At 46.8% G+C, this 7,693-nt stretch overlaps 1 long non-coding RNA gene across 1 annotated transcript in view; it reads right to left on the minus strand.

Annotated features, from left to right (window-relative positions):
- Positions 1–2,985: 2,985 nt before the first annotated feature.
- The window catches only part of LOC107182487, a 15,991-nt gene continuing 11,283 nt past the window's right edge, over positions 2,986–7,693 (minus strand). Inside the window, exon 3 of the long non-coding RNA XR_001513203.1 lies at positions 2,986–3,076. This is a non-coding gene — a long non-coding RNA (uncharacterized LOC107182487). The remainder of the gene's footprint in view (positions 3,077–7,693) is intronic.

The raw sequence follows: 7,693 nt of genomic DNA on the forward strand, positions 1-7,693 counted from the left end.
GAGGGGCTCTCTGGTCACCCTCGAAAGGAGCCCGCCCCCGCCCCACGTTGTCACCAGCCTGATGTTTGCTTGTCTATTGTCTGCAACACCCTCACCGCGGCGGGGAGTGCGGCCAGGCCGGCCGGGGCCGCGCCTGCAGCCTAGGGGGCTCCCCAGCTCCAAGGAAATGCCTGGATGCGGCCGCTCTGGTTGCAAAAGAAAAAGTTGCTTTTTTTTTGTTTTGTGGGAAAATGGAGAAAAATGTAAATCACCTTGTATCCCCCGCCCCCCCCATCAGAGGTCCACGTTAACATTTCTGTGTGTGTTCTCATGCATATATACTCTATACATTTATTCTCCAAAAAAGAGCTTCGGAAACTCCAGTCGCCTCTTGTTAAACGTTACAAATTTTTATTTTTTATAGTCGTTCTGCGTCCCTATTAACATCTGGGGTTGTTGACCTGTGGTCCACGCCAGGCATTGACAGCCCCCTCTCCCAAGGATGTAACATTGTGTGCAAAGGTGTGTCTGTGTCTCTGCGTGTGCGCTTAAGTCTGTGCACAACAGCTATGTCTGTGTACGCTGTGTGTATGCCTGAGCACACACAGAGAAGTGGTGTGTACATCTCATCATTTGTTGTAGGGGGTCCCTGTCCCCCAAGAAGGTTAAGAATCACGGATACATGGTCCTTTTCAGAGGCAGCCAGCGAATCCACGCAAGTGTCTCCGGGCCTCCTGATGAATTATGCCAGCCACCCACTGTCGCGGTCAAATTTACACCAGAGTCCCTCTCTCCGTGAGGCTTCCAAGCGTCCCTGCCAGGCCCGGGTCACCTCGCCCCTATGGGCAGGTCCCGGGTTTGACCTCAAGCCCCAAGCCTCCCGCTGGCCCGAGCTGGGGGAGCAGCTGCTCCTGGGCCAGGCAGCTTCCATGGGCAGTTGCTCCACCACAGTGAGGCCCTAGGAGGAGGCAGCTATTTTTATCCTGGGGGAGGCTACAGGGAGAGAGAGGCTGAACAGGCAGGAAGTCTTGGAACTTGATTTTCTTCTTCTGGAGTGAGACGGATGGGTTCCATTTTAGAGGTTAGCTGGCCTCGGCTTATTCAAGTGTCAGCCCCCCAGCACAATACTGCACCCAACATCCTGCAGGAGGAGGCTGGGCAGAGCGTGAGAGTTGAGGAAACTGTTCCACCAGAGACTGATCAAAACCACACATACCTACTTAGTATGGTGGAAAAGGCTCTACCTATTAGGGGACCAGGGTTCTATCAAGAATAGCATGGGGCCTGGGAGTGTGCTATGTGAACAGGGCTCCCTATTCAGACAGGAGGCATTTTTCAAAAGGATGGCATATTCCCTGAGTTGTTTTTTTTTTAAAAAAACAAAACACGTATTTTATTGCTTTTTTACAGAGAGGAAGGGTTAGGGATAGAGTTAGAAACATGGATGAGAGAGAAACATCGACCAGCTGCCTCCTGCACACCTCCTACTGGGGATGTGCCCGCAACCAAGGTACATGCCCTTGACTAGAATCGAACCTGGGACCCTTCAGTCTGCAGGCCGATGCCCTATCCACCGAGGCTAACCGGTTAGGGCTCCCTGAGTTTTTTAATATGGCTCACAGTCCCCAAGAAAGGAAGTTCCTGTGGGCAAAGCAATCTCCTCTTATCAGTGACTCCTTGAGGCAGTCTGTGATATAAACAGAGCAGAGCTGTCCGTCCAGCCTGGCTGGGGTCTGGTACTTGTTAATGGTGTGACCTTCAGAATTTAAACTCTGCAAGCCTTGGTTTTCTCATTCACAAAGTCAGGGTGATGATGCCAGACTCAGGGGTGATGATGCCGGACTCACAGAGCTTTTGCAAGATTTAATTGGAGAAGATGTGAGTAAAACCCCTAGGCAGACTCTGGACTGGGTGTCAGTCACACCCATTGTTATTACTCTTGTAATTAATCCCTTCCCTCTAATGACCACTTTCTGGAAAGTTTCATCACCGGTAACCACCAAACGGTTCAAACCAGGGATCCTCAAGAATGTCATTCAATATAGCACCATATCAGGCCCAGAGCCAAGCTCAATACACTCGTGCCAGGCATCATGCTTGGCACAGGGACACAGAGGTGAGCTAGGTGCTTCCTCAAGGAGGTACCATGATGTGTGATTGTTGCACACTACCATCAGCGCTCTGAAGGAAAAATTAGTGGGTTCTCAAATTGTGGTTGCCAGACAAGCAGAATTCTCATCTGGAACCTTGTGGAAATGCAAGTTCCTCGGCCTCACCCGGGACTAACAGAGGTAACTTCTGTTAGCCACACACAGAGAACTGGCATATACATTTTGTTGTTTGTTCTAAGGAGCCCTTAGACTCCAAAGAGCATCATGGGCCCTCCAGGTGATGCTGGCCGCTCTGTCACGGAAAACTCAGCTACACTGTCTCTCCTTCGGGCGATTGCGTTTGTCATCTCGTGGCCTCCCTGCTTTCCCCTTACTCCTTTAGTCTGTTCTCAACACAGCAGCCAGAGCCAGATTGAAAAATCAGACAGAGGCTGAAAGCCAGGACTACGGGCTTTATTAGAGGAGAAGGACCTGCCGGGCTGTCTCGCAAGGGGAGAACAGCAACTCGTGCAGAGGTGGGCACGCCTTTTGAGGGGCGGAATGGGAAGGAATGGGGGCTTAGTGTACTCGTTGTGCTTATTGGTGGCTTACTGTATGGTCCATATAGGAACAAGGGCTTAGGGTATTTGGCAGGTGTTTATTGGTGGTTCAATGTATAGTCCAGGATTGGGAAAACTTTTTGACTCGAGGGCCACAATGGGTTCTTAAACTGGACCGGAGGGCCGGAACAAAAGCATGGATGGAGTGTTTGTGTGAACTAATATAAATTCAAAGTAAACATCATTACATAAAAGGGTACGGTCTTTTCTCTTTTAGTTTTATTCATTTCAAACGGGCTGGATTCGGCCTGTGGGCCGTAGTTTGCTCACGGCTGGTATAGTCCATATAAGGTGCCTGGTTAGGTACTCAGGTATTTCCAGGCTGCAGGTTATGTCATACTCTGCCCACCAGTTGGGGGAAGGGAGGATCTATCACAGATCATGTGGCTCCCTGGCTCTTAGACTGCCAATGGCTCCCTAACTCATCTAGAATAAAAGGCGAAATGCTTACAAGATATCAAGACATTTAATACATCACCAACTAGTTTTTTTAAAAGATACCAAGGCAGTGCTCACACTCTACCTTTTTCCTCTTCCCTTCTGATCTTATCTCCTTCTATTCTCCCCCTACTCACTCAGCTCCAGCCACAGTGGCTTCCTTGCTCTATTTCCAACACACCAGACACAATCCTATCTCGGGGCCTTTGCGCTGCTGTTCCCTGAACTTGGAATGCTCTTCCTCAGACACCTACATGGCCTCATCTCTCACCTCTTCAAATCTATGCTTAAAGGTGAACTTCTAAATAAGATTAAAAGTGTGAACTTCCCAACACTTGAACTCCCCGGAGGAGGAACTGGTTCCATCTCTCCTGAATCCCCAGAGTAACTTGGTTTCACACCCAAGGTCTTCCCATAACCCCTAACCCATCCCTGGAGAAGGAGTCCCCTTTCCCTTCCCAGCCAAAGTGTGGGTGGCAACTTTTGACATTTCCCAATAAGCCTCAGCGTGAAAATGCTGGGAAGCCCTGACCTCATCCTCCTGAGGTTTCCTTGCCTGGAGGAAATGAAGGCCACACTCACCACCATGCTCTATGCCCTGCCCCTGCTCTTGGTTTTGCTTTTCTCTGTGGTTGACCTTATTCTGTTCCTCCAGGAGTCAAATTTCAGAAGGACTGGGAAATAGCATCCTCAGGACTTGTTTCACTGCTCCTTAAGAAAGGACAGCCTTGGGCTTGAGATGCAGCAGGGTGGGTGGGTGGAAGCACAATAGAAATGACTGGGGTGTTCCATGCATGGAGTCTGATGCCCCTCTTAAAGTCCCAGCTCATGTCCTCAAGGATAGACACCCAGCTCAGATAACCCTGAGAAAAAAAATCCCCAACCTGGACTGTGCTCACAACTGGGGAAGGGATCTAAAAGGGGTGCCTCTAAGTTCTAAAAACAGCTCCTTCCTTTGCCAAAAGCTTTTGGGGATGCTATTCTGTGTACTGGAGGGTTTACTTTTTAAAACTTCTCCCTCCACAAGGAACATATTAACCTGTTGTGCTGTGAAGGAGTCAAGTGGCACAGAAGTACATAGAGTGAGATAGAACAATCTCCTTGACACAAATCGTCCTCCCTCTCCCCAACCCCCCAGTTTGGTGTATGTTCTTCAGCCTTTTATCTAGACATTTACCTACATATATATGCATTTAGACATGCCACATGTGTGTAGGTTTTTTTTTCAGTTTTACATAAATGGAATCAGACTAAAAGTAATGGTCTACATAATTTGCTTTTTTCACCGATCAAAATAAGTTAAGGACGTGAGGATACTTGCACGACAGGGCACAAGGAGGCACAGCAACCGTGCTCTTCTGGTTGGGATGGACCATGATAGACTGCATCCTTGCACGTGCTTCTTTGTGCACATATGTAGATAATCAGGAGGGTAGATTCTCAGAGGTGGAATTGCTGAGTCAAAGGGAGTTACCTTTTCATGTTGATAGATTCTGCTTAATTGCCCTTCCAAAGACTTTGCCAATATATACACTACCACCGATGGCATAAATGGAAGAGACAAGGTAACACAGAACATCAGAGGTCTTCATTTTGCTTTGGACAGTCTGAGGAAAGAAAAATAACTTCTTGTTCAATCTGTATTTCCCTCACTAATGAGGTTGAGCATCTTGTCATATATATTTATTGCCCACTCAGTTTACTTTGTGAAGGCACTGTCCACATCTTTTGACAACTTTTCTAGTGGGTTTTTAGTGTCTTATTGATTTGTAGGTAATTTCTTTTACTCTATCTCTTCTCATTTAACTTTGGTTATGATGTCCTTTGCTCAATTTAAATTTTGGATTTTTATTTTAGATCCCAATCTTCCAATCTTTTTCTTTATGGCTTCTGGACTTTGTGTCTTGCTTAAGAAGGACTTCCCAATTAATAATGTTTTATATTTTTTCTAATGCTTTTGTACTTTTCTCTTTTAAAAAGTGAGCTCCTCAGTCCATCTGGAATTTATATTTATGTATGGTATATGACATGATTTTATTTTTTCCATATGGGGAGGCATTTGTTTCAAACACTATTTACTGTATTTATTGAATATTCTGCTCTTAGTGGTTGTAACCAATTGTATTAGTCGGGGTTCTCCAGAGAAACAGAACCAATACGAGATAGAAGCAGAGGTAGAGGTAAAATGATTTTAAGGAATGGGCTTATGTCATTGTGGGGGCTGGCAAGTTTGAAATTTGGACAGAAGTCTGGTAGGCTGGAAATTCAGTTGATGTTTTAGTCTTGAGTCCAAAACCTGCAGGCTAGAATTTCTATGTTCTGGAGGCAAAATCTCTTCTTCAGGGAACCTCATTCTTTGCTCTAAAGCCTTCAACTGATTACATTGGGGTCCACCCACATTAAGGAAGGCAATCAGCTTTATTTCCAATCGACTGATTTCACTGTTAATCGCATCCATAAAGCACTTCCACAGCAGCATGTAGACTGGTGTTTGACCAAACAACTGGGCACAAATTAACACATAAAACGAACGATTGCAGCCAGACTTCCTATTCTTTTCCTTTTCACTGTGTATGGTTGTTTATTGTTATTCATTGTTATTGATGTTGAGCAACCAGTGTTCATGACCTGCTGACTCCCGTGCTCAACCACACAGCACTCCGGGCATTAGTGCTACCGTAGGGTGTCATTTTCACTCAAGTGCGGAATCACTCCACGGTTTTCCCAGCCCCACCCAGGAAGCTCCACTGGGACTAGGATTTCACTGGACTGAATTTCCCATCCCAGGCTTCATTGTTTTACTGAAACTACCTCTAACTTTTCCCTTTCTTTTACTATAAATATAATCATAACAAATAAACAATATATTTGTGACACAATGCAGTCTTGAAAAAACATCTTCTGTTTTCAATGATGCTGTTAAGAGTTCCTGCTGTGAATTCATCAGCCAAAGAAAGAGTAGGCATTGTTTCCTCCCTGTTCAAGAGGAACTTTAGCTTATGGTATCCTTCATTGCTGAAGGTCAGCCTGGCTCTCCTCACCCCAAAGGAGCAGCAGATCTGTGCTCTCAGGAGCTCGGTTAAAGAAGCTAAATTGGATGAATTGGAAGTGGGGCTGGGAGCTAGGTTAGGGTTCCCAGGGAAGGAGGGATGTATATCGCTGCCAAGAAAACTTCATGGAGGCTGCGAAGGGGAAGTGTGTCAGGTTCTGTGAGGAGGCTAAATGTCTGCATTTCCTCAAAGTGCTTTTCTGTAAGGGAAGCCAGAGTCCCCAAACGCTATTCCACAATACACCAGCTTGGTAAGAGGTTAGGAGTTTATCCAGTTTATTTGGGAAACATGGCACAGCAATGCCTGGCTTGGGAAAATCAAATGCACATGGACGTATTGAAGATCGTGAGAAGTCCTGTTAAACTTTCCTTAACTCAGTAATTTCCAGGCCACGTTTCTCACGGCACACTTATTGGCATCAAGAGTTCTATAGACCAAGTTTGGGACACTGGTGCAGTGGAAGGAGCATGGGGCTTGGAGTGAAGGGAACGTTGTCCTAGTCTACTGGGCCCCTTGACGGGGCCACTGTGCTTCTTTGGAGTAACTCGTCTAGTTTGCAAAACAGGGTGGATAGACTTGATATATTTGTTTAGACTTGACCACAGTTAGAAAATTGAGACCTATGGGAGTAGCTGAGAGCTTATCCAAGAGCAAAGAGAGAGCACTAAATAGCAATGAGACAGACCGGGGCTGAGAACCCAACTCCCTAACCGCCCCCCCACCCTCCCAACCAGCTCTTTGACCCCAGGCAAGTTAAAGTCCGTCGTTGTAAATGGAGTTAACACCAACTCTGCAGCTGGGATTCAGAGAGGAGGTCAAGAGATTGTGCATACAAGGCACCCAACCTGTTGCCTGGCCCATAGGAAATGTAGCTGTGAAATTGCTGCCATAGTGATGATACCACACAAAGGAGAAATGGCAACACTCTTAGAAATCCTATATAATAAAAGGTTAATATGCAAATCAACTGAACAGCAGAATGACCAGTCGCTATGACGTGCACTGACCACCAGGGGGCCGACTCTCAGTGCTGGAGCTGTTCCCTGATGGTCAGTGTGCTCCACAGGGGGAGCATCGCTCAGCCAGAAATCAGGCTCATGGCTGGCAAGTGCAGCAGCAGTGCTAAGAATGTCTGACTGCCTGCTTAGACCTGCTCCCCCCGGGGTGGGGGGCGTGGAGCAGGCCTAAGCCATCAGTCAGACATCCCCTGAGGGCTCCCAGGCTGCAAAAGGGTGCAGGCCGGGCTAAGGGACACCCTCCCTCCCCCTGAGTGCATGATTTTTGTGCATTGGGCCTCTAATTTAAATATAACTGAACTTTGCTTCCAATTGGTTTACCAGACCCACAACAAGAAAAAAAGAAGAAGAAAGCCCTTTTGTTCCTAGGATGTGCAGGCTCTAATTTCATCCTACCCAGAATTCCCAGGAACACACTCCACCTCTGCTCTTAGTTTTCTGAACAGAACAGGTCCAGACAGAACACAACCCTTTTACTCTCTTTGCAGAATATTGTGGGG

This window comes from Myotis davidii, unplaced genomic scaffold (genome assembly GCF_000327345.1).
Source record: "Myotis davidii unplaced genomic scaffold, ASM32734v1 scaffold415, whole genome shotgun sequence".
NCBI classification, from domain to species: domain Eukaryota; kingdom Metazoa; phylum Chordata; class Mammalia; order Chiroptera; family Vespertilionidae; genus Myotis; species Myotis davidii.